The sequence below is a fragment of the Capra hircus genome (assembly GCF_001704415.2).
Source record: "Capra hircus breed San Clemente chromosome X unlocalized genomic scaffold, ASM170441v1, whole genome shotgun sequence".
NCBI classification, from domain to species: domain Eukaryota; kingdom Metazoa; phylum Chordata; class Mammalia; order Artiodactyla; family Bovidae; genus Capra; species Capra hircus.
In genome coordinates this window covers 22100414-22128397 of record NW_017189516.1, presented here as the reverse complement: position 1 = coordinate 22128397, position 27984 = coordinate 22100414, and positions in this window count along the sequence as shown.

Below are 27984 nucleotides of genomic sequence, written 5' to 3'. Positions count from 1 at the left end.
CCGCGCGCATGCGTCCCGCCTCCTCCATCGACCGCCGTCACTGCTGGCGCCGCTTTCAGAGCTCAGTCTGTGACCTAGAAAAGTACGCAAAAGCACGTTTCCTAGGGCCCAGATAGAACGATGTCAGGGTAGGGGTGGGAGAAGTAAATGGCATCCTACTCTAGTATTCTTGCCTAGAGAATCCCGTGGCCAGAGGAGCCTGCCGGGCTGCTGTCCATGGGGTCGCACAGAGTCGGAAACGACTGAAGCGACTTAACATGCATGGATGCATTGGAGAAGTAAATGGCAACTCACTCCAGTATTCTTGCCTGGAGTATCTCAGGGACAGAGGAGCCTGGTGGGCTGCCGTCTATGAGGTCTCACAGAGTCGGACACGACTGAAGTGATTTAGCAGCAGCAGCAAGGTAGAGGTGAAGTGGGGAAAGGTGCAGAATGCTCTGCAAATCTAACGAGGCTGGAGGATCTAGGTTATGACTGTCTCCTGGCACCTCCACAGGCACATCGATGGTTGAGACTGACAGTCCTGAGAATCTCCTAACTTATTTTTCAAAAGCGCTTCTTGCAATCTGATCCTTCACAAGGGCCTCCGGAAGAATTTTCTAAATAGCTTCTCTGACCATGTCACTCATTTGCAAAACTCCAATGATTAGCGGACAGTCTGCTGAATAAGCCCTAACTGTTCTTGACTGCTGTATTAGCATCCTCTCTGGTCTCCCTGCCTTTAGACTTGTCTTTCTGAAATCCGTTCTCATATTTCTACCAGATTGATTTTTGTAAAACATAAATCTACTCTCACTTCCCTCTGGTTTAGAGAATGAATGGGCTTTGAAGTTAGAGCCAGTATTTAAATTATGCCTCACCCACTGAGTAGATATATTTTCTTGAGCTATGGTGCTTAACTTCTCTGAATATGTTTCCTCATGGAGATAATTATAGCACCTATAGACTAGTTTTTAGGATTAAAAGAGAGACTACATATAAGGTACTTAATATACATAACTTACTCTGGCACAGAGTAAACATTCAGTAAAAATTAGAGCTATTTTTCAGTAGGTCTTGTTGCCTATAATAAAATACAAACTCCCTAGCTTAGCATTTAAAGTCTTCTAAGATCTTGCCTCTATTTTTCCAGCCCTAGCTACTTTCAATCCCTCCTGGGCACCCAGCAACAGACAAGTACTTTTTGAGATATACCTGGATCAATGAAGTACTTGGATATATTTCCTTAAAGTTCATTTGGGGAAGAATTCTCTGTAAACTATCCAATTAGTGAACATGTAAGTATCAGTGGTCCTTCCCAAATCACACATGTTAATATTCATATATTTACACTGAGAATTGACATGTAGGTAGTGACTATTTACAAAAATTGTATGTTTTTCTGGGGGCCTATTTACTTGATCTTTTTGAAATTATGCTTAGAGATTCTATAAGGTGTAATGAAAAATGTCACCAATTTTGAACTTAATATAATACATAAACATATTTACCAACAACCTGTGCCCTGGGTGTTTAATAAAAGTTTTCAACATTTTAGGAAGTGTAAAAAAAGGGCGGGGGGGCGGCTTCCCTGATGGCTTATTGGTAAAGAATCTTTCTGCAATGCCAGAGTTCCAGGAGATGCAAGTTTGATCCCTGGGTCAGGAAGATCCCCTGAAGGCAGGCATGGAAACCTCCAATATTTTTGCCTGAAGAATCCCATGAACAGAGGACTGGTGGGCTACAGTCCATAGAGTCAGACATGACTGAAGTGACTTAGCATACACCATGAAAGCACATGTGTAAGAAGTTTGAGAAACACCAGAATTGCTAATGAAACATTAGTGTAATCTCAAATGGAATATAAAACTAAAATAAAACTTTATGGGAACCAGACAGCCAGAAAATATTGAAGAAATAGAAGAATTGGAAAGGTGCAAAAGGGTGAATCACTCTGAGACTAATTAAACGGAAGTACTAGATGGAAATAATCAACAAACTAACCAACAGGGAAGATCATAACATAGAGAATATTTACTACAACTGTGAATATGGCAGTGGGCTTGGATGGAGTTCTCTCATCGATCATACCTTTCCTTTTGTATGATACAGAAATGCCCTTCAGTTTCAAAAGAAGAGAACTGTTTAGCATTCAGCCTTTTGCAAGGGCTATCAACAGCTCACAGGAGTAGACTTCCAAGAGAACTTGCTTGGATCTTCTAAAATCTGTATTTAGTTACATAAAATCTTTATTCCCTATTTACTTATAGAACTCATAACATTCTATAGCACACATTATGTTTATTAGTGAAACAGAGGAATAAGTAATCACCTTTAATTCTCCCGTATACTTCTAGATATAGAACTGTGTCACTGGTTCACTTACACTCTTTCAATACTTTTCCTGGGGTTTCAATATAAAATCTGAGCTCCTTTGCACACAGCAGTGTATCTGCCTCTATTATGGTGGTGAAGTAAAAACTCCTATCAACAAAGATCTATCCACATCAATATGGAAAAAAATAAAACATTTATTATTAAGTGCAATACAGTATGTGCATAAGGGTAAACCTTAAGAGACTGCAAAGTTAGGCTAAAGTTCCACACAACTTATAATAAAGCAAATACAAAGGTACTTGGAAACTGAGGCAGTTATTTGTTTAGTTAATTTACTTCCTCCTAAAGAATAATAAAGCTTCCATTATCTCCCCCAAAGACACCTTGAATCTTCTGAAAAGGAAAATGGTTACACATGGAGATGGACCCCCATGCTAACTCTGTATTTACATTTCCATAGGGAATATGGCTCATGACCTTGGAAACATGTCTACATTATAAAACTGGAGACAGACATTTTAGTTCTGGAAAGGGACATTCTAAAAGTCAGATAGAAGATTCAGGTTCACTATGTCTCCTCAAAAGACACTATAAGAAGTGAAAGTGAAGTCGCTCAGTTGTGTCCAACTCTTTGCGACCCCATGGACTGTAGCCTACCAGGCTCTACCTTCCATGGGATTTTCCAGGCAAGAATACTGGAGTGGGCTGTCATTTCCTTCTCCAGGGGATCTTCCCAATCCAGCGATTGAACCCGGGTCTCCTGCACTGCAGGCAGACGGTTTACCATCTGAGCCACCACCTTTCCAATTCAATGAGTCCCTCAAAAACAGAACTCCATGTTGGTACAGTAGATGGCACCTAGAAGACCATGGAGAAGTTTTTCTTAAATAAGAAAGTCACAAAAAAGATAGCATTGTTGTGGGTGTTGATGAATAAGTAAGAGTTTTCCAGAAGGAGATAAAAATAGTCCATTCAAAGGAAAAAGTATATTCAAAGGTCCAGAGAATGTGAAAGTATATGGTATGTTCAGTTTGATTTACACATACTATGTATCTATATTTAGGAGATGAGCACCATAAGGCTGTAATGGAATTGAGTATAGAGAAGTAAGTTGGAGATAGATTGTGAAATGCCTTTAATGCCATGTCAAATAATTTAGAAACGGTCTATATCTGATGGTTAAAATAAGGCAATGTTCTAATACTTGTTAAGGGGTCTGGCATAAATATTAGATAGTACTGAAGCCCAAAAGAGCTTATAATCTAATGGATGCAACAAGGCAAAGTAGCAATTAACATAAATGAAATACCATAAGTTGACAGGAATTTTAGGGGAATAGATTTGAATAGACTTTGGAAAAAGTTTCTGAGAAAGTGCCTTGGAGACTCCATCTTTACCTATAATATAAGGTGTCTCCTTTATTGGAACTCCAAATACTTGAACCCTGTGTATCCATATATTATAGTCCTACCCCCCACCTCTGTTCAGTTTCCATTCCAGCTTTTGTGAAGAAAATCACTCTGACCTTTTAGTGTAAATTGATATTGCACAGACTAATTTTTTTTTATCTCACTACTTGGCACCACTTGGCAATCCTTTAACTTTTTCTTGGTCAGTCCCTCTCCAATTTTCCTCAGCTGTCATTCTAAACTCTAACCATTCTCCACTGTAATTGACATACTTCACCCACCCATCAAACCCACCACCCAACTTATTACTTCATCACCTACATTCCTTACAGAAATGGAAGCTATTAGGCGTTTTTCTCACCTACAACCTGCATCTGCTCCCATATTGTACTTCAGTTCCTTCAGCTTCACGTAGACTGTATAAAACTACATCTTCCATCTGAGCTCCCAAACCTTGTCTCACCCAGCTCCTCAAGACCTTGTTTATCACTGTTTCTGTCTTTATTATCTTAGATCTCTCCCTCTCTGACATTCTCCTTAACCTATAAACATACTCAAGATTCTTGCATCCTTAAAAGAAACACTTTTCCTTTATCCTGGAGCTTCCCCTCGTTTCTTTGAAATGTCTCCTTTATCCTATTACCTTTTCTTATGATGCAAAGGTCTCAGAGGCGGTCATCTACATTTACTGTCTCTATTCCTTCACTTCCTATTCACCTTTATTTTTTTATTATTTTACTTTACAATACTGTATTGGTTTTGCCATACATCTACATGAATCTGCCACGGGTGTACATGTGTTCCCAATCCTGAACCCCCCTCCCACCTCCCTCCCCATACCATCTCTCTGGATCATCCACCTCTGTCTCTCTACTGAAACCTCTTTTTTATAAGTATAACAATTACCTGTAAGTTTCTCTGTGCCATGGGCACTTTCTTTTGGACCTCACCACTACATCGATAGTGTTAAGTATTTTGATTTGCTTGAAATTATCTATTCACTTGACTTCCAAACACACACTCTGTTCTTTTCCTTCCTCTTTAGCTTTCTCACTTTTGTAATCTTCATGGATTTTTTCTTTTTCTACATATCTCTCAAATGTTTATGTTCTTATATGGATTTGTCCATGGGCTATTTCTTTTGTTCTACTCTCCGCAGTCTATTACTTATACATGGATGACTTTCAAATCTGTAATGTTAGTTCAGACCTCCCTCCTGATCTAACTGTCTACTAGACATTATCACCTGGATGACCCCCAAACAATTCATTTTGTCCATAACTGAATTCATCATCTTCCCATGCTAAATATTCTTCTTCCGTGTTAAGGGAGATTCCCAAAAAAAAAAAAAAAAAAAAAAAAAAACTCATCACAGAGAGACCCTTTTATTACAACACAATAATTCTATCTTCCTGCAGAAACAAATGAAATGACTAGATTATAGCCATTTTATGTGAGCTATGTCAAGATAGCTCTATGTTTTCCTGAAAATAGATTGCATATATGTACCAAGGAATAATAAGTTGTGTCACTCAAAAGGAAGTTCCATGAGGACAGGGATTTTTTGTCTGTTTTCTTCACTGCTGTATCCCCAGTGCTTAGAATAGTACCTGGGACATAGTAAGACCTCAATAAATAAAGGAATGCACATATCTTCTGCTTAAAGAACTTTCATTTAGGAATTCTGCTAGACTGTAGCAGAATATATATGTTCATAGATTATGGATGAATGTAATCTTTTTGTATCTGAAATAAGATTAAAGGAAATTACAGCTGCATTTCACCCAGATTTCTGCCCATGGGAATTAAAGAGAAAGGATCAGGAAGGATAAAAACATTCATCTATTTCCTGAAACAGCCAATTGGCAGTTCATTCTTCCAGGAGCTCAGATATCTGCTATTGACAAAACTCTGAGGTTTGCCTCCAGTTCCAGAGTGAACAATGCCAGCTCATCTCCAAGAAGATTGGAAGGATTGTGGGTCTTGTCTAGATCTTGTTTGGCATTATATTCAATGGTGAATAAAGAACATGTGAAACCCTTCACCTTGTCTTCTGAGTCAGAAACTTAGAAGTTAGACTCTCTCTTTTACATCCCTACTCCCACCACATCTAATTAATAAACCCTGTCAATTATATCTCCTAAATATCTCTCATATTCATCTCTCCTTTATACTTGCACTGCCACCAGTTTTGCCTTAGTTTAGGCCCTGACCTCTTTTTAGGACTATTTCAACAACTTTCTAACTGGGCTCCTTGCTTCTCCAAACCATCTTCCACGCTGCTTCTTGAATGAGCTATCTAAAATGCAAACCTGACAAAATTCCTCTTTGCTTAAAATATTGCAAACCTATCCCTAGTGCCTATTGAATACACTCCAAGCTACATAATTCTTTATAATCTATCTCTTCTCCAGCCTTATTTCCTACTATTCTATCCATTCCATTCCATGCACAGGAATATACTACTTGCAATTCTCCTTTGATAAATATCCTCCTTCATCTGGGAGCTTCTCTTCCCACCAGTTTATCTTAGTGTTACTATAGAGTTTCAGATTATGTGACCCCTTAGCCACAGTTGACCAATCAAGGTCTGTCATATTCCTTCCTCAGAAAATTGAAATCAAGCCTAAGAGATTTCTGCCCACTCTGGCTGCTTTATTATGCTGAGAGTAGTATATACTCCAGAGCTGTTGGCAGTAGCAATTTTTATACCGTATGGTCTGTGAAAAAGAAAAACCTGGTCTGCTATGATAGATGGAAAAGATACACAGAGAGATTCAGAGATGAGAAAAGGGAGAATTTAGATAGCAGTTGAGTCCCTGGACTCCAGCTTACTCCTTCAAGCCCACCTGCCTTATTGTTCTTGGGTTCCCTATGACACTCTATCTTCATGTTAAATTGTTTTTGTTGCTCAAGATAGTTAGAATTTAATTTCTCTTCCTTGCAAAAAAATAATACACTATTGTTTCAAGCTATTTAACATTCCTATGTCTTTGATTATTTTTTCCCTTTAACTAAAAAATTGTTGCTCTTCCCATGACTATTTTATCTGAATAATTCCTATTTTAGTAGAGAAGGTAGCACTCAGACCCTTCACCTGTCCTGGAAAGATACCTACCTTTCTACCCTGGCTTTTCTTCATTCCTCCCCAAGGAAAAGGAATACTGATAAGTCAGATTGCATGACCATGATTATGTCAGACTTAGTAGTAGATTGTATAATTATCTACAAACAAGTCCCATGGCTATGTATGGTCCTTCGTTTTCTGTTCCTCCACTGTGTCTGTTGTAGGTATTGTTAAAAAGCCAAAGCCTACATTCCAGAAATCTGTCTGTCCCTCTCTCCCTCCCTCTCTCTCCATCTAATAATATCAGCATTAATTCAGATTCCTGTGTCTTGTGACTACCCAGAGAACACTACCATTTGGATTTGAGATTAGGAACAGGAGTGTCATTAGAGAACCTCACTTAGGTTTTAAGTGAGCCACACTTCAACCACATTTTTCCATCATGTTCTACCAGGGAATACTTTGTGCAGTCCCTTATAGTTAGTCATCACAGTTGTAGCTGGTATTAGAAGGAAAAGAGATTCTATCCTGAAGTAGGAGATCCCTTTGTGGAATGTAGATTGAAGAGACAGCTGCACTGCTACTGAAGCTAGATTAGAAGGCAGAGTTCCACATGGAGAAAGGAAAGTTCTCCTTATGACCAGCCAGGAAAGGACTCTTTAGATAGAATTTTGGTGCACATGCTTTTAGTCATTGACTAGAGGGGCAGTATCTTGCTCTCCTCCTTCCCTCTCCCTTGTCTCTCACTTGGAATTGAGCAATGGACTAGTTCCCCAATAGAAGTTACATCCTGCTATGGCAAGAAAATTTGGATGGTAGAAGAAAAATTTTGTTTCTGTTTAGGTAACCAAAGTGTTATTGTTGTTTAGTCACTTAGTCATGTCCAGCTGTTTTGCAACCCCATAGACTATAGCCCACCAGGCTCCTCAGTCCATGGAATTCTCCAGGCAAGAATACTGGAGTGGGTTGCCATTTGCTTCTCCAGGGTAGCTTCCCGACCCAGGGATCAAACCTGCATCTCCTGCATTGGCAGGTGGATTCTTTACCACTGAGCCACCAGGAAAGCCCAAAAGCCCTAGTTAACCAAAAGGTGGAGAATTTGAATACTAAGGTAAAACAATACTTCCATAGGTTCATATTTGATAAGTGCCAATAGTCACAGCAAAGAGCCAATAAATATTTGAGAGGCTTTTAGAAAATAAATATGTAAGCTGACTTGATCTTTTGACAGGCAGTTTCTCAATTGAATTTTTTTAATTGGTGGAACATAGCTTTACAATTTTGTGCTGGTTTCTGCTATTGTTGTTGCTGTTGTTCAGTCACGCAATCATGTCTGACTCTTTGCAACCCCATGAACTACAGTACACCAGGCCTCGCTGTCCCTCACCTTCTCCTGTCTCTTGTCCATTGAATCAGTGATGCCATCCAGCCATCTCATCCGCTGACTGGTTTCTGCCATACAACGATGTAAATCAGTCATAATATATACCCCTTGCCAGTTGAGCCTCCTTCCCCTATCCCCATCGCACCCTTCTATGTCATCACAGAGCACCAGACTGGGTTTTCTGTGTTATTTAGCAACTTCCTACTATCTTTGGGCTTCCCTTGTGGATCAGCTGGTAAAGAATCTGCCTGCAATGCAGGAGACCTAGGGAAGATCCACTGGAGAAGGGAAAGGTTACCCACTCCAGTATTCTGGCCTGAAGAATTCCATGGACTGTATGTCAATGGGATCGCAAAGAGTCAGACACGACTGAGTGATTTTCACTTTCATTATCTTATTACATGATAGTGTGTGTGTGTGTGTGTGTGTATGTAATTTTCTCAATTCATCCCACCTTCACCTCCCCTCGCTGTATCCACAAGTCTGTTATCTCCTAGATTCATCAGTATCATTTTTCTGGTTTCCATATATATGCATTAATATATGATACTTATTTTTCTCTTTATGACTTACTTCACTTCATATAATAGGCTCTAGGTTCATTCCCCTCACTACAACTGACTCAAATTCATTCTTTTTATGGGTAATATTCCATTGTATAAATGTACCACAACTTCTTTATCCATCCATCTGTTGATGGACATCTAGGTTGCTTCTGTGTCTTGGCTATCATAAATAGTGCTACAATGAACATTGTGTTACACACATCTTTTAGAACAGCCATTTTCTCAGGGTATATGCCCATTAGTGGGATAGCTGGGTCATACGGAAGATTTATTCCAAGTTTTTAAAGGAATTTCCATACTGTTTTCCATAATGGCTGTGTCAGTTTACCTTCCTACCAACAGTGTAGGAGGGTTCCATTTTCTCCACATCCTCTCCAGCATTTATTATTTGTAGGTTTTTTATGATTACCATTCTGATTGGTTTGAGGTGATACCTCATTGTAGTTTTTATTTGCTTTTCTCTAATAATGAGCAATGTTGAGCATCTTCTAATGTGTTTATTGGCCATCTGTATGTCTTCTTTGGATAACTGTCTGTTTAGATCTTCTACACATTTTTTATTGTGTTGTGTTTCTGATATTAAGCTATATGAACTGCTTATATATTTTGGAGAATTAATCATTTTTGAGTTATGTCATTTGCAAATATTTTCTCTCATTTTGAGGGATGTCTTTTCATATTGTTTATAGTTTCATTTGCTGTGCAAAGCTTTTATGTTTAATTATATCCCACTTGTTTATTTTTGTTTTTATTTTCATTAATCTAGGAGGTGGATCAGAGAGAATCTTGCTGTGATTTATGTCAGAGTGTACTGCCTATGTTTTCCTCTAAGAGCTTTATAGTATCTGGTCTTACATTTAAGTCTTTAATCCGTTTTTAGTTTATTTTTGTGTTTGGTGTTAGGAAGTGTTCTAATTTAGTTATTTTACATGTAGCTGTCCAGTTTTACCAGCACTACTTACCGAAGAGGCTGTCTTTACTCCACTGTATATTCTTGCCTCTTTTGTCAAAGATAATTTGCCCATAGGTGTGTGGGTTTATCTCTGAGTTTTCTACTTTGTTCCATTGATCTATATGTCTGCTGTTGTGTCAGCACCATACTGCCTTTATGACTGTAGCTTTGTGGTATAATCTGAAGTCAGGACGATTGATTCCTCCAACTCCATTTTTCTTTCTCAAGATTGCTTTGGTTATTCAGGGTATTTTGTGTTTCCATAAAGATTGTGAAGTTTTTTGTTCTAGTGAAAAGAGCCACTGGTAATTTTATAGGTATTGTTTTGAATCTATAGGTTGCTTCAGGTAGTATAGACATTTTCACAATATTGATTCTTCCAATCCAAGAACAGGGTATATCTTCTCCATCTGTTTGTGTCATCTTTGATTTCTTTCATCAGTGTAGTTTTCTGCATACAGTTTTGTTGTCTCTTTAGGTAAGTTTATTCCTTAGGTATTTTATTCTTTTTGTTGCAATAGTGAATGGGATTGTTTTCTTAATTTCTATTTCTGATTTTTTTACTGTTACTGTACAGGAATGCAAGGGATTTCTATGTATTACTTTTTTTAAATTTTACTTTACAATACTGTATTGGTTTTGCCATACATCAACATGAATCTGCCACGGGTGTACATTAGTTCCTAATCCTGAACCCTCCTCTCACATCCCTCCCCATACCATCTCTCTGGGTCATCCCAGGGCTCCAGTCCCAAGTATACTGTATCCTGCATTGAACCTAGACTGTGTATTACTTTTATATCCCATGAGTTTACTAGATTTGCTGATTAGCTCTAGTAGTTTTTTGATGGTGTTTTTCTGGTTTTCTATGTTTAATATCATATCATCTACAAACAGTGAGGGTTTTACTTCTTTTCCAACTTGGATTCCTTTTATTTCTTTTTCTTCTCTGATTGCTGCGACTAGGACTTCCAAAATTATATTGAATAATAATGGTGAGACTGGGCACCCTTGTCATGCTCCTGATCATATAGGAAATACTTTCAGTTTTTCATCATTAAGAATAATGTTTGCTGTAGGTTTGTCATGTATGCTGTTTATTATGTTGAAGTGTTTTCCTTCTATACACATTTTCTGGGGAGTTTTTTTTTTTTTTAATCATAAGTGGGTGTTGAATTTTGTCAAATATTTCTCTGTATCTATTGAGGTAATCATATTGTTTTTATCTTTCAATTTGTTAATATGGTGTATCACATTGATTGACTTGTGTATATTGAAGAATCCTTGCATCTCTGGGATAAACCCCACTTGATCATGGTGTATGATTCTAATGTGTTTTTGGATTGTTTACTAGTATATTGTTGAGGATTTTCGCATTTATGTTCATCAGTTATATTGGCCTGCAGTTGTCTCTCAGTTGAATTTTGTGTAATAGATTATAGACACTACACTCATAGTACAAATTTACAGGTATACAGGTGAAGTTAAAACCAAGATTTTGGCTTTTTTCTGTCCCCCTTCTAACCTTGTTCCATAAGCATTAATGCTGCTAGAAGCAATATGTGAAACATTTTTTCTTAGGACTGTCATAAGCACTGGTCTTAGATTTTATGAGCGTGGGACTGAAACTTGAAAAAAGAGTGACCATGGGAGGCGTGAAGTTGTGTCACTACAATGTCAGAAGTGTTAGAAGAGTTAAAACCCCAGTAAAATGGAGCCAATTCTGTAGCTACTGAAAAATACTAAGCTCCACCCCATAGGGCTTCCATGGTGGCTCAGACAGAAAAGAATCTGCCTGCAGTGCAGGAGACACAGTTTCAATACCTGGGTTGGGAAGATCCTCTGGAGGAGGGAACGGCTACCCACTTCAGTGTTCTTGCCTGGAGATTTCCATGCACAGAGGAACCTGGTAGGCTACATACAGTCTATGTGTTTGCAAAGAGTCAGACACCACTGAGCAACTAACATATTCACTTTTCAAACACCACCCAGGCAACTGGGTATACCTACTCTGGCTGAGATAAGAAAACAAAATCAGAAATTGGAGATAAGATGATTTTTTACTTTAACTTATTTGGGAGTTTAATTTCTATATACAAAGTAAACAAGTTTCAATATGTGACTCTATCTTTGAGGAAACAATCTTTGAGGGAATTCATATTGTTCAAAAGTAAGACATTATATTGCTGGGCTAGTGTTTCACTATGTGGACTATTGATACCATGTAGTATTACTCATTGAACCAGATTGGACAATTGTAGATAATCATAATTTGAGATGTAAAGTAAAATAATAGATAAATTTCTGGCCTGCTGTGCAGCTGTGGCACTGGGAAGGTAAATAAAAGAATAACGAATGTCTTGGAAATGGTATCACAAAAGAAATAGTAGAACTTACCTGCAAAATGGCTGTCTGGGGAGGCCATACAAATAGCTGTGAAAAGAAGAGAGGCAAAAAACAAAGGATAAAAAGAGAGATATAAGCATCTGAATGCAGAGTTGCAAAGAATAGCAAGAGGAGATATGAAAGACTTCTTCAGTGATCAATGCAAAGAAATAGAGGACAAGAACAGAATGGGAAAGACTAGAGATCTCTTCAAGAAAATTAGAGATACCATGGGAACATTTCATGCAAAGATGGGCTTAATAAAGGACAGAAATTGTAGGGACCTAACAGAAGCAGAAATATTAAGAAGAGATGGAGAGAATACACAGAAGAACTGTACGATAAAATCTTCAGGACCCAGATAATCACAATGGTGTGATCACTCACCTAGAGTCAGACATCCTGGAATATGAAGTCAAGTGGGCCTTAGAAAGCATCACTACGAACAAAGCTAGTGGAGGTGATAGAATTCCAGTTGAGCTATTTCAAATTCTGAAAGATGATGCTGTGAAAGTGCTGCCCTCAATATGCCAGCAAATTTGGAAAACTTAGCAGTGGCCACAGGACTGGAAAAGATCTGTTTTCATTCCAATACCAAAGAAAAGCAATGCCAAAGAATGCTCAAACTACCGCACAATTGCACTTGTCTCACATGCTAGTAAAATAATGCTCAAAATTCTCCAAGCCAGGCTTCAGCAATACATGAACCGTTAACTTCCAAATGTTTAAGCTGGTTTTAGAAAAAGCAGGGGAACCAGAGATCAAACTGCCGACATCCACTGGATCATCGAAAAAGCAAGAGAGTTCCAGAAAAACATCTATTTCTGCTTTATTGACTATGCCAAAGCCTCTGACTGCGTGGCTCACAATAAACTGTGGAAAATTCTGAAAGAGATGGGAATAGCAGACCACCTGACCTGCCTCTTGAGAAACTTGTATGCAGGTCAGGGAGCAACAGTTAGAACTGGACATGGAACAACAGACTGGTTCCAAATCGGGAAAGGAGTATGTCAAGTCTGCATATTGTCAGCCTGCTTATTTAACTTATATGCAGAGTACATCATGAGAAATGCTGGACTGGAAGAAACACAAGCTGGAATCAAGATTGCCGGGAGAAATATCAATGACCTCAGATATGCAGATGACACCACCCTTATGGCAGAAAGTGAAGAGGAACTAAAAAGCCTGTTGATGAAAGTGAAAGAGGAGAGTGAAAAAGTTGGCTTAAAACTCAACATTCAGAAAACGAAGATCATGGCATCTGGTCCCTCACTTCATGGGAAATAGATGGGGAAACAGTGGAAACAGTGTCAGACTTTATTTCTGGGGGTTCCAAAATCACTGCAGATGGGGACTGCAGCCAAGAAATTGAAAGATGCTTACTCCTTGGAAGGAAAGTTTTGACCAACCTAGATAGCATATTCAAAAGCAGAGACATTGCTTTTCCAACAAAGGTCCATCTAATCATGGCTATGGTTTTTCCAGTGGTCATGTATGGATGTGAAGAAAGCTGAGTGCTGAAGAATTGATGCTTTTGAACTGTGGTATTGGAGAAGACTCTTGAGAGTCCCTTGGACTGCAAAGAGATCCAACCAGTCCATCCTAAAGGACATCAGTCCTGGGTGTTCATTGCAAGGACTGATGCTGAAGCTGAAACTCCAATACTTTCGCCACCTCATGTGAAAAGCTGACTCATTGGAAAAGACCCTGATGCTGGGAGGGATTGGGGGCTGGAGGAGAAGGGGATGACAGAGGATGAGATGGCTGGATGGCATCACTGACTCTATTGGCAGGAGTTTGAATGAACTCCGGGAGTTGGTGATGGACAAGGACGCCTGGCGTGCTGCGATTCATGGGGTCGCAAAGAGTCATACATGACTGAGCAACTTAACTAAACTGGAGTTTGCATTCTGTTTCAGGTTATGTGATCCTCGGGGATCACACCATTGTAACTATTGCTCCAGAGAATCCAACTATTGTGAAAACCTTTATTCATATAATATTGAGCATTCAAATTAGTGGATATATGTGCAGGGGTGTGCCACAAATGAATGACAGGTATGCAGAGATACTTAACCATTTTTACCCTCAAGATGATCGATTAACTAGTAACCTTTGACCACATTCTTATTTATACTCAATATACCATAAATGTAAAAAGAGTCAGAAAGCACTGATCTGGTACAACTACTCAAATGATGCCTGAATCCTTCCCGCAAAATCTTTAATAGATGGTCATGTAACTCTTGGTTGAATACCACCAGAGATGAAGAACTCATTCACCTATCTTTATTCAGTTCCATTTTTAGACTTCTTTAAAGTGTTTCCTCTACACAAGCAGACAGCTGGGGAAGTGAAAGTAGATGAGAAAATAGCTGAATCATTAGTTGGTAGTTCATGGCAGAAAATTTGATGTTCTAGAGATGTCCATCATTTCCTTTCTATATCTTTTTTTTTTTTTGCTATACAAATTGCCTTCCAAATCTAGCAACTTAAAACAGCTCACATGTATTATCTCAGTTTCTGTACATCAGGGATCCAGGCACAGCTTAACTGAGTATAACACTTCAGGGTTTCTCACAGGCAATTATCAATGTTTTAGCTAGCCTGTAGCCATCTCAATTTTGGACTGAAGTGGGGGTGCCCTATTTCCTTGTGTTACACAGATATTGCTCTCAGTTACCTGCTACATGAGCTTTTTCAGCGTGACAGCATGTTTCATCAAAGCTGCAATCTAAGAAGTCAATAGAGCCTGTTAACAAGATATAAGTGGCAATCTTCTATAATCTAATATTGGAAAAGACATCTCATTATTCTGACCATATTCTATTCTTCAGAAGCAAATTACTTGGACAAGCCCACACTCAAAAGGAGGGGAGTACACAAGAAACTGGATACCAGGAGTCAGGAATCATTGAGGGTCCTCTTAGAAGTCTACCTACTACATAGACCCTTCTATATTCCCTCTTATATTCCATAGCCACAGACTGAACAAACTGGCCATTCTCACTATGTTTCCTAATTTCCCTGGTTCGTACAATGGTTTAGATTAGGTTGAACAGAGATTGCGTTGCATGCTTCAGGGAGCTGAGCTAGCAGGACACAGTAGCAGAGATTTAGCTGCAATATAGTATCCATTATCATACTTTTCTTTGTTAGCAGAACTGAGATTTTATTCAGTGCAATAATGTTCCTGGCTCACTTATCAAGTCTCTTTTGTAGCTAGGGGTGGGCATAAAACTTAGTTCTGGCGAATAAAATGTAAGGACAACTTTGATAAGCATTTTTTGGGATGCTTTGCTTTCCTGATGAAAAAAGGCAAAAATAGCACTTTCTTCTTCCTTTTTCCCACTTTTCTTGCCATGATTATGGCTAAAATGGCTGGCACTCACCCACAGCTATCTTGCAACCGTGTGAGGAAAATCACTGAAATTTTGGCTCCAATAACCCCCTACGTCTACATTTGTTAGATGAAATTCCTATGTCCATGGAATTTTCCAGGTGAGAATATTGAAGTGGGTAGCCATTCCCATCTCCAAGGAATCTTCCCAACATAGGGAGTGAACCCAGGTCTCCTGCATTGCAGGCAGATTCTTTACTGCCTGAACTACTAGGGAAGCCCAGATTTCTTGCTTATTGCTGCTAAAATCATGTCTACTGGTACAGTCAGTCATGTAGACTGAAGGACTAAAACTTTCATTTTTTAATAGCTATTATCAGTTATGAAAAATTGATGATCAGCTCTGATAAATAAGAGGAAGCTGGTTTGCAAGAAGAAGTAGAATTTTTGAGCAGATGTTTTCAGAGAATGGGCCATACTTGAGTTTCCACAGTTGGATTCCACAAAATTCTCTACTATCTCATTACAATAATCTCTCTTTACATGAGTAAACTTCTGTAACTGGCTACCAAATATATCTTTGCATGAGCACTTATTATTTAAAGAATATAGGACTGATTTGTCTTGTTGTATGGCAGAAATCAACACAACACTGTAAAGCAATTTTTCTCCAATTAAAAAATAAATTTAATAAAGGAGGAGACTGAAAGATTGCAATTAAATCTAGTGCACTACATGGCTTTTATAGCTCTAGTGCCACCAATGACTGGAGTGTACCACAGGACCACCACTTACAGGTTTTTCAAAGATGGCATATTTTATCCCTTGCCTCTCAAAAATGGCATATTTTATCCCCTGCCTCTGATTCTCACTAACTCCAGTTACTGACTCAACAGGGAATTCTTTAGCCATTATAGAATATGCAGTCCCTTGATGCCCATTTTTAGATTGCAATTTGTGTTCCAGATCTGTAGGGGTATCACTCTATTTTTAATTGAAGGAAAATTATTTTACAGAATGTTATTGTTTTCTGTCAAACCACAACATGAATCAGCCATAGGTATGCATATATCCCCTAGTGAAGGACAGGGAAACCTGACATGATACTGTCCATGCAGTCATGAAGAGACAGACACGGCATAGTGACTGAACGACATGAAGCAGTGAAAGTATTCTCACAGGATTCAGTTTATGATTGTCAGACCAAGGCTATAAACTGAATCCTGTGAGAATATTTTCACTACTTCATTGTCATTCAGTCACTATGTCATATCTGACTTTTTGTGACTACATGGACAGCAGCATGCAGTCCTTCACTATTTCCCAGAGTTTGCTCAAACTCATGTCCATTGAGTTGGTGATGCCATCCAATGATCTGGTCCTCTGTCATCCCCTTCTCCTCCTGCTCTCAATCTTTCCCAGCATCAGGGTCTTTGCCAATGAGTTGGCTCTTTGTATCAGGTGGCCAAAGTATTGGAACTTCAGCATCAGCCCTTCCAATGAATATTCAGGGTTGATTGCCTTTAGGATTGACTGATTTGATTTCCTTGCTGTCTAAGAGATTTTAAAGAGTCTTCTCCAGCACCACAACTCTGATGAACATATATGCAAAAATGCTCAATGAAATTCTAGCAAACATAATCCAACAACACACAAAAAGGATCATATATCATGATCAAGCAGGCTTTATCCAAAGGATGCAAGGATTCTTCAGTATATGCAAATCAATCAATGTGATACACCATATTAACAAATAGAAAGACAAAAGCATATGAGCATCTCAATAGATGCAGAAAAAGTTTTTGAAAAATTCAACACCCATTATGATTAAAAAAAAAAAAAACCTCTTCAAATAGGCATAAAAGGAGCATGCTGCTGCTGCTAAGTCGCTTCAGTCATGTCCGACTCTGTGCAACCCCATAGTCGGCAGCCCTGTAGGCTGCCCCATCCCTGGGATTCTCCAGGCAAGAACACTGGAGTAGGTTGCCATTTCCTTCTCCAATGCATGAAAGTGAAAAGTGAAAGTGCAGTCATTCAGTCGTGTCTGATTCTTCACGACACCATGGACTGGAGCCCACCAGGCTCCTTCATCCATAGGATTTTCCAGGCAAGAGTACTGGAGTGGGGTGCCATTGCCTTCTCCATAAAAGGAGCATAACTCAACATTATAAAGGCAATTAATGACAAACACACAGAAAACATTATTCTCAATGGTGAAAAAACTGAAAGCATTTCCTTTAAGAACAGAAACAAAACAAGGGTGCCTGCTCTTACCACTACTATTCAACGTAGTTTTGGAAGTCTTATTCACAGCAATCAGAGAAGAAAAAATATACATAAGAAATCCAGTTTGGAAAAGAAGTAAAACTCACTGTTTGCTGATGACATAATATTATACATGTGCTATGCTTTGCTTACTCACTCAGTTATGTCTGACTCTTTGCAACCCCATGGACTGTAGCCCACCAGGCACATATGTCTATGGGGATTCTCCAGGCAAGAATGCTGGAGTGGGTTGCCATGCCCTCCTCCAGGAGATCTTCCCAACTCACATATCGAATCAGGGCTCCCACACTGCAGGCAGATTCTTTACCACCTAGCCACCAGGAAAGCCCACGAATACTGGACTGGGTAGCCTATCCCTTCTCCAGGGGATCTTCCTGACCGAAGAATTGAACCAAGGTCTCCTGCATTGCAGGCAGATTCTTTACTAGCTGAGCTACCAGGAAAGCCCAATACTATACATAGAAAATCCTAAAGGTGGCACCAGAAAATTTCTAGAGCTAATCAATGAGTATAGTAAAGTCACAGGATGTAAAATTAATACACAGAAATCTCTTGAATTCCTATACACTAACAATGAAAAACCAGAAAGAGAAATTAAAGAAACAATCACATTCATCATTGCAACAAAAAGAATAAAATACCGAGGAATAAACCTATCTAAAGAGACAAAAGATCTGTATGCAGAAAACTATAAAATGCTGATGAAAGTAATCAAAGACAACATAAACAAATGGAGAGATATACCATGTTCCTGGATTGGAAGAATCAATACTGTGAAAATGACTATAGTACTCAAGGCAATCTACAGATTCAATGTAATCCTAATCAAGCTACCAATATTATTTTTCACAGAACTAGAACAAAAAAAAAATCACAATTTGTATGGAAACATATGACTCAGATGGTAAAGAATCTGTGTACAGTGCAGGAGATCTGAGTTTGATCCTAGGATCAGGAAGATTTCTTGGAGAAGAGAATGCCTACCCACTCCAGTATTTTTGCCTGGAGAATCCCCTGGACAGAGGAGCTGGTGGGCTACAGTCCATGAACTTGCAAAGAGTCAGACACAATTGAGCGAATAACACTTAACACAAAAGACCCTGAATAGCAAAAGAAATCTTAAGAAAGTAGAATGGAGCTGGAGGAATCAACATTTCTGACTTCAGAAAATACTACAAAGCTACAGTAATGAAGATAGTGTGTTACTGGCACAAAAAGAGAAATATAGACCAAAGGAACAATATAGAAAGCCCAAAGATAAACCCACGCACCCCTGGGCATCTTATCTTAGACAATGGTGGTGAGAATATACAATGGTGAAAAGACAGCCTCTTCAACAAGCCGATAGATAGCTACATGTGAAAGAATGAAAACCAGACAGGGGAATTGTGGTTCTTTATAGCTACATATAAAAGAATGAAACAACAGACAGCTACATGTAAAAGAATGAAATCAGAACACCACTTAATACCATATACAAAAATAAACTCAATATGGGTTAAAGATTTAGATATAAATCCAGAAAATATAAAGCTCATAAGGATAACATAAGCAGAACACTCACTGACATAAATCATAGCAATATCTTCTATGACCAACTTCCTAGAGTAATGGAAATGAAAACAAAAATAAACAAGTGGTACCTAATTAAACTTAAAAGGTTTTACACAGCAAAGGAAACTAAACAAAGTGAAAAGACAATCCTTGGAATGAGAGAGAATAATAGCAAATGAAACAACAGACAAAGGATTAATCTCTAAAATATATAAATAGTACATACAGCTCAATACCAGAAAAACAAAGAGTGGGCAGAAGACCTAAACAGACATTTCTCCAAAGAAGACATACAGATAGCTAATAAACACATGAAAAGATGTTCAACATTGTTCATTATTAGAAAAATGTAAATCAAAACTACAATGAAGTATCACCTCAGACCAGTCAGAAGGGCCATCATCAAAAAAATCTACAGACAATAAATACTGGGGAGGATATGGAGAAAAGAGAACCCTCTGGCACTGTTAATGGGAATGTAAATTGATACAGCCACTATGGTGAATAGCATGGATATTCCTTACAAAAACAAGGAATGAAACTACCATATGACTCAACAATCCCACTACTGTGGACATATACCCTGAGGAAACCATAACTGAAGAAGACACATGTACCTCAGTGTTCATAACAGTACTATTTACAATAGCTAGGACATGAAAGCAACGTAGATGTCCATCTACAGATGATTAGATAAAGTTGTGGTACATATATACAATAGAATATTACTTAACCATAAAAAGGAATGCATTTGAGTCAATTCTGATGAGATGGATGAACCTAGAGCTTATTATACAAAGTGAAGTAAATCAGAAGCAGAAAAACAAATATTGTATATAACAGATATATATGGAATATAGAAAGATGATATTGATGAACCTATTTGCAGAGCAGCAATGGAGATACAGATATAGAGAACAGATTGGTGGTCACACTGAAGGAAGGAAAGTGAGGGACGAATTGAAAGAGTAACACTGAAACATATATATTACCATATATAAAGTAGATAGCCTGTGGGAATTTTCTGTATGATGCAGGGAGATCAAACCAGATGCTCTGTAACAACTTAGAGGGGTGGAATGGGGTGGGGGTTGGGATGGAGATTCAAGCAGATGGGACATATGTATTCCTATGGCTGAATTTTGATCAGTGGCAGAAGCTAACACAATATTGTAAAGTAATCATCCTCCAATTAAAAATATAGTAAAGAAGGAATTGTAAATCAGAAAAATATATCAAGAATTTCAATTGAAACATTGCTTGAAAATACCTAGCAAAATCCAGGTAGGCAGATGCAAATTATATGCTAATCACCCACAGTTCTCATCTACAAAGGCAATCTTGGTTAAGGATTCAATTATTCTCCCCCACCTCCCATTATATGAATTATTAGGCTAGTTTAATTGAAGGGATGGAGGACATACAAGTTTCTGGAAGAGTGTGAAAATGTGATCATCTATCTCTGCCCTTAACTCACTGGTTGACCCCAGGTAGGTCAATTAAAAGTTTTGCTCTTTAGTTTTTCCATGTGCAACATGTCCCTTCCAATTCTGACATCCTATGGTTATCTTCCAGTCTTTCTTTTCTCAGTGAATAGTACTACACTATTACACAGGCTAAATATCCAGGAGTCATTTTAGATGTCCCTATTTTTACCTTCATACTTCCTCATCCCATCTATGTCCTATTCATATCAGTTTATACATCCAATAATATGTTTCCCATCAGTCTATTTTTCTTCATACCCACTATTATACTCCAATCCATGTAACCATCATCTATTTCCCGGATACTTGCAATAATCTGCTGGCTGGTTTTCCTGCCTCCATTGTTGTCCCAGTACAACTTATTTTCATAGCAGTCAAAATGATCTTTAAAAACTTGATAATTTTACTCTCCAGTTTGTGTGTCATCTGCTCAGTGGCTCTATGGTGGGGCTAATGGTAACCTCCTCCAAGAGGGCTTATGCCACCCTCTGTCTAGTCAAAGCTCTGGTTTTTCCAGTGATATACATGGATGTGAGAATTGGACCATAAAGAAAGCTGAGGGCCAAAGAATTGATGCTTTTAAACTGTGGTGTTGAAGAAGTCTCTTGAGAGATCCTTGGACTGCAAGGAGATCGAACCAGTCAACCATAAAGCAAATCAATCCTGAATATTCACTGGAAAGACTGATGCTAAAGCTGAAACTCCAATACTTTGGCCACCTGATGTGAGGAACTGACTCATTGGAAAAGACCCTGATGCTGGGAAAGATTGAAGGCGGGAGGAGAAGGGGACCACAGAGAATGAGATGGTTGGATAGCATCACCAACTCATTAGACATGAGTTTGAACAAGCTCTGGGAGTTGGTGATGGACAGGGAAGCCTGGTGTGCTGCAGTCCATGGGGTCGCAAAGAGTCAGACACAACTGAGTAACTCAACTGAACTGAATGTTACTCCCCTAGTTAAAACTCTCAACTGCTGCCTATCATAATTAGAATAAAAACCATACTCCTCACCATGATTTACAAGATACCTTTTGTCTTTGCCTACCTCCTCAATATTCTACTGTTCCCCTCAGGTTCCTGATTACTTTCTTTCATAGGTCAAGCATGTTCCTGCTTTAGAACCACTTTACTGGTTCCCTCTGCCTGAAACACTTTCTCCAGATCATCACGTGACTGACTACTCCTCAGGTCTCTACTTCAGTGTCATCTCTGAAAAGAACCCTTTTCTGATCAATCTGTGTTAAACATTTCTCCTTCTACCACCATTCTATTCCATTATCTTCTTTTTTAAAATGCTATTTTTTAAATTGTTATTGGAGTGTAACTGATTTACAATGCTGTGTTTCAGATGTACAGCAAGTGGACTTGTTATACAAATACATATATCCACTTGTTTTAGATTCTTTTCCCATATAGGCCATTACAAAGTACTGAACAGAGTTCTTTGTGCTATATAGTAGGAGGTTTTTATTAGTTATCTATTTTATACATAGAAATGTGAACATTTCAATTCCAGTCTTTCAATTTATCCTCCCCCCCCCCCTTACCTCCTGGTAACTATAAGTTTATTTTCTACATCTCTAACTCTATTTTGGTTTTGTAGATAAGCTCATTTGTAGCCTTTTTTTTTTTTTAGATTCCACATATCAATGATGTCATATGATGATTGTCTTTGTCTGACTTACATCACTCACTATGAGAATCTCTAGGTCCATCCATGTTGCTGATAATGGCATTATTTTGTTCTTTTCATGGCAGAGTAATGTTACAGGGTATATATGTACCACATCTTCTTTATCGATTCCTCTGTTGATGGACATTTAGGTTTCTTCCATGGCTATTGTGAATAGTGCTGCAATTAACATTGGGGTGCATGTAAATTTTTGAATTATGGTTTTTTCTGGATATGTGCCCAGGAGAGGGGTTGTTGGAACATATGGTAGCTCTATTTTCAGACTTTTGAGGAACCTCCATTCTGTTCAGATTTTTTAAGGAACCTCCATACTACAGTGGTTGTGCCAGTTTGCATTCCCATCAACAGTATGGAAGGGTTCATTTTCCTCCATTATCTTCTTTTAATTTACCAGTCCTATCTTTACCTAAAATCACCATATGTATTTCCATTATTATTGTCTAGCAGCTCCCACTATAAAGCAAGCTTCATGAGGAGAGCAATAGAACATAGTGGTTAAGAGCATGACTTCTGGAGCCATACTGTCTAAATTCAAATCCCAGTTCTGCTACCTATTAGTTGAGTGATTCTGGAGAACATAATTTCTCTGTGCCTCAGCTTCCTCTTCTATAACATGGTGGCAGTAATATTAATATTTGGTAGGGTGACTGAAATGACTAACTGAATTAATACATGCATAGAACTATATCTCTAGTACCTAGAAGAATGTCTGGTAAATAGCAGATGCCTAAGAAGTACTTGGGCTTCCCAGCTAACGCTAGTGGTGAAGAAACTCTCTGCCATTACAGGAGACATAAGAGATGCCAGTTCAATCTTTGGGTCAGGAAGATCCTCTGGAGAAATAAATGGAAATCCACTCCAGTATTCTTGCCTGAGAAATGCCATGAACAGAGAAGTATGATGGGCTTAAGCCCAGTGGGTTGCAAAGAGTCAGACACAACTGAAGGGACTTAGCATGCAGGCAAGACGTACTTAATGACTGATTGAATGGAGGAATCCTTGATGCCTCATGTTCCTTCTCTCATTTCGTCTAGTTTCCCCTCAGGACTCTTCCTTCAGGAAGTTTTCCCTGACTGTTCCCTTTCCTACTTGCTAGGACCAAGCTGGTTCTTTGACTTTGTGTACTCACAGAACTGAGATTTCTTCCAATCACTAATTGCTGGATATAGTGGTACACTTATGTGCGTGTGCAATCTTTGTAATAACTAGTCTCTTTAACTTCAAACTTGGTGAGAGAAGGGCCTATGTCTGTCATATCTGCTATGGGATTTCTGCTGCCTAGCATCATACTTGTCAGAAAAGTTACACAATAAATACTTCTTGACTAAATGACTCATTTTTCTCTTAGAAATGTTAAGAAACATGACTTGAGAAGCTGAGTATTTTGCAGCACTTTTCTTGTTAATTTTATGGAGTTTAATATTTTTTACAATATTGTTACTAGCTTCTGCTGCTCAGCAAAGTGAGTCAGTTATACATATACATAGAGACCCTTTTTTTCAGATTTTCTTTCCCATTTAGATCACCACAGAGCACTGATTAGAGTTTTCTGTGCTATACGGTAGGTTCACATTAGCTATCTATTTATACGTAGTACTGTAATATGTCAATCCCAATATCCCAATTCATCTCACTCCCCTTCCCCCTAAACAACCATAAGTATTTCTCTATGTCTGCATCTCTATTTCTGCTTTTCAAGTAAGTTCATCTGAACCATTTTTTCTCCATTCCACATATAAGTGATATTATGCAATATTTATTTTGCTTTTTCTGGCTTTCTTCACTCTGTATGAAAAGAAAGTGAAGTCGCTCAGTCATGTCCGACTCTTTGCGACCCCATGGACTATGGCCTACCAGGCTTCTCTGTCCATAGGATTTTCCAGGCAAGAATACTGGAGTGGGTTGCCATTTCCTTCTCCAGGAGATCTTCCAGACCCAGGGATTGAACCCGGGTCTCCCACATTGTAGGCAGACGCTTTACTGTCTGAGCCACCAGGGAAGTCTCTAGGTATGTTCACATCTCTGCAAATGGCATTATTTCATTCCATTTTATGGCTGAGTTATATTTCATCAAGTACATGTACCACATCATCTTTATCCATTCCTATGTTGATGGATGTTTAGGTTGATTCCATGTCCTGGATATTGTAAACGGTGCTGCAATGAACATTGGGGAGTATGTATCTTTTCAAATTATGGTTTTCACAGGGTATATGCCAAGGAGTGAGATTGCAGGGTCATATAATTCAATTTTTAGTTTTATAAGGAACCTCCATACTGATCTACATATTAGCTACACCAATTTACATACCCACCAACATTCACTTTCCTCTACATCCTCCCTAGCATTTATTGTTTGTAGATTTTTTTAAATGATGTCCATTCTGACTGGTGTACAGTGATACCTCATTGTAGTTTGATTTGCATTTATCTAATATTTAGTTACCCCACTGTGGATCACAACCTTTTCATGTCACTGGGGTTTGTGTAATGCAGTGAAGCTATGGACCATGCTAGGCAGGGCCACCCACGACAGATGGGTAATAGTGAAGAGTTCTGACAAAACATGATTCAATGGGGAAGGAAATGGAAAACTACTCTAGTTTAGTATTGCCTGGAGAATCCCATGGATAGTATGAAAAGGCAAAATACAGGACACCAGAAGATGAGTCTTGCAGGTTGGAAGGTGTCCAATAAGCTAATGGGGAAGAGTGAAGGGCAATTATTGCTGCTGCTGCTAAGTCGCTTCAGTCGTGTCTGACTCTGTGCGACCCCATAGGCGGCAGCCCACCAGGCTCCCACGTCCCTGGGATTCTCCAGGCAAGAACACTAGAGTGGGTTGCCATTTCCGTCTCCAATGCATGAAAGTGAAAAGCAAAAGTGAAGTCACTCAGTCGTGTCTGACCCTTAGTGACCCCATGGATTGCAGCCTACCAGGCTCCTCCATCCATGGGAATTTCCAAGCAAGAGTACTGGAGTGGTTTGCCATTTCCTTCTCCGAGGGCAATTACAAATAGCTTCAATAAGAATGCAATGCACGGGCCAAATTGGAAACAACACTCAGCTATGGATGTGTCTGGTGGTAAAAGTAAAGATCAGTGCTGTAAAGAACAATGTTGCATAGGAACCTGGAATGTTAGGTCCATGAATCAGGGTAATTTGGACGTGGTCAAGTTTAAGAGATGGCAAGATCGACCATCAGTATCTTAGGAATTGGTGAACTAAAATGAATGGCAGGAATGAATTTAATTCAGATGACCAGTATATCTACTACTGTGGGAAAGAGTCCATTAGAAGAAATAGATTAGCCCTCATAATCAACAAAAGACTCTGAAATGCAGTACCTGGGTGCAATCTCAAAAACGATGTAATGATCCCAGTTTGTTTTCAGGGCAAACCATTTGACATCACAGTAATCCAAGCCTATGCCCCAACCATTAATGCTGAAGAAGCTGAAGTTGACAGGTCTTGTGAAGACCTACAATACCTTCTAGAACTAACACCAAAAAAAAAAAAGTCCTTTTCATTATAGGGGATTGGAATGCAAAAGTAGGAATTCAAGAGATACCTGGAGTAACAGGCAAGTTTGGCCTTAGAGAATAAAATAAAGCAGAGCAAAGGCTAGCAGAGTTTGCAAACCCCCTTTTCCAGCAACACAAGAGACGACTCTACATATGAATATCACCAGATGGTCAATACCAAAATCAGATAGATTATGTTCTTTGCCCTCTTCATGGATCACAGCCTTGTCATGATAAAGGGCCTACACAACTCAGTAAAGCTATAAGGCATGCTAAGTAGGGCCACCCAAGATGAATTGCTCATAGGGGAGAGTTCAGACTAAATGAGGTCCACTGGAGAAGGGAATGACAAACTACTCCAGTATTCTTGCCTGGAGAACCCCATGAACAGTGTGAAAAGACAAAAAGATAGGGCACCAGAAAATGAGCCTCCCAGGTCACAAGGTGTCCAATATACTCCCGGGAAGAGCTCCAGAAAGAATAAAGAGGCTGGGCCAAAACAGAAATGATGTTCAGTTGGAGATATGCCTGGTAAGAGTAAAATCTGATGCTGTAAAGAACAATATTGTATGAGAACCTGGAATGCTAGGTCTATGAATCAAAGTAAATTGGACAGCAGGAGATTGTAAGAGTGAACATTGATGTTTTAGGAATCACTAAAGTAAAATAAACCAGAATAGGGTTTCCCAGTTGGTGCTAGTGGTAAAGAACTGGCCTGCCAAGGCAGCAGACATAAGAGACACAAGTTCAATCCCTGAGTTGGGAAGATCCCCTGGAGGAGGACATGGCAACCTACTCCAGTATTCTTGCCTGGGGAATCCCAAGGACAGAGGAGCCTGGCAGGTAAGAGGCCACAGGGTCACAAAGAGTTGGACATGACTGAAGAGACTTAGGATCAGGCAAATTTAATTCAGATAATCATTATATCTACTACTGTGAGAAAGAAAAACTCAGAAGAAATAAATAGTTCTCATAGTCAAAAAAACGAGTCTGAAAGGCAGTATTTGTGGGCAATCTAAAAAATGACATAATGCTCTCCATTCATTTACAAGGCAAACCATTCAATACCACAGAAATCCAAGTCTGTGCCCCAGCCACTAATGCTGAGAAGCTGAAGTTGAATGGTTTTATGAAAATGTACAAGACCTTCTAGAACTGACACCAAAAAGAGGTCGTTTTCATCATGGGGAATTGGAATGCAAAAGTAGGAAGTCAAGAGATATCTGGAGTAACAGGCAAGTTTGGCCTTGGAGTTCAAAATGGAGCACGGTAAATGCTAACAGAATTTTGCCAAAAGAACTCAGTGGTGATAGCAAACACTCTTTTCCAACAACACAAGACACAACTCCACACATGGACATCACCAGATGGTCAATATCAAAATTAGACTGATTACATTCTTTGCAGCTGAAAATGGAGAAGCTCTATCCAGACAGCAAAAACAAAATTGGGAGCTGAATGTGGCTCAGATTATAAGTTCCTTATTGCAAAATTCAGGCTTAAATTGAAGAAAGTAGTGGGAATCACTAGAAAATTCAGGTATGACCTAAATTGAATCCTTTATGATTATACAGTGGAGATTACAAATAGATTCAAGAGATTAGATCTGATAGAGTTCCTGAAGAACTATGTATGGAGTTTCCTAACACTGTACAGAAGGCAGTGACCAAAACCATCCCAAAGAAAAAGAAATGCAAGAAGGCAAAGTAATTGTCTGAGGATCCTTTACAAATAGCTTAAAAAAGAAGAGAAGTGAAAGGCAAGGCAGAAAGGGAAAGATATATGCAACTGAATGCTTCCAGAGAATAGCAAGGAGAGATTTAAAAAAAAAAAAAAGCCTTCTTAAGTGAACAATGCAAAGAAATAGAGTAAAACAACAGAATGGGAAAGACTAGAGATCTCTTCAAGAAAAGTAGAACATTTAATGCAAGGATGGGCATGATAAAGGATAGAAATGGCAAGTAAGTACCTAACAGAAGCAGAACAGATTAAGAAGAGAGGGCAAGAATACACAGAAGAAC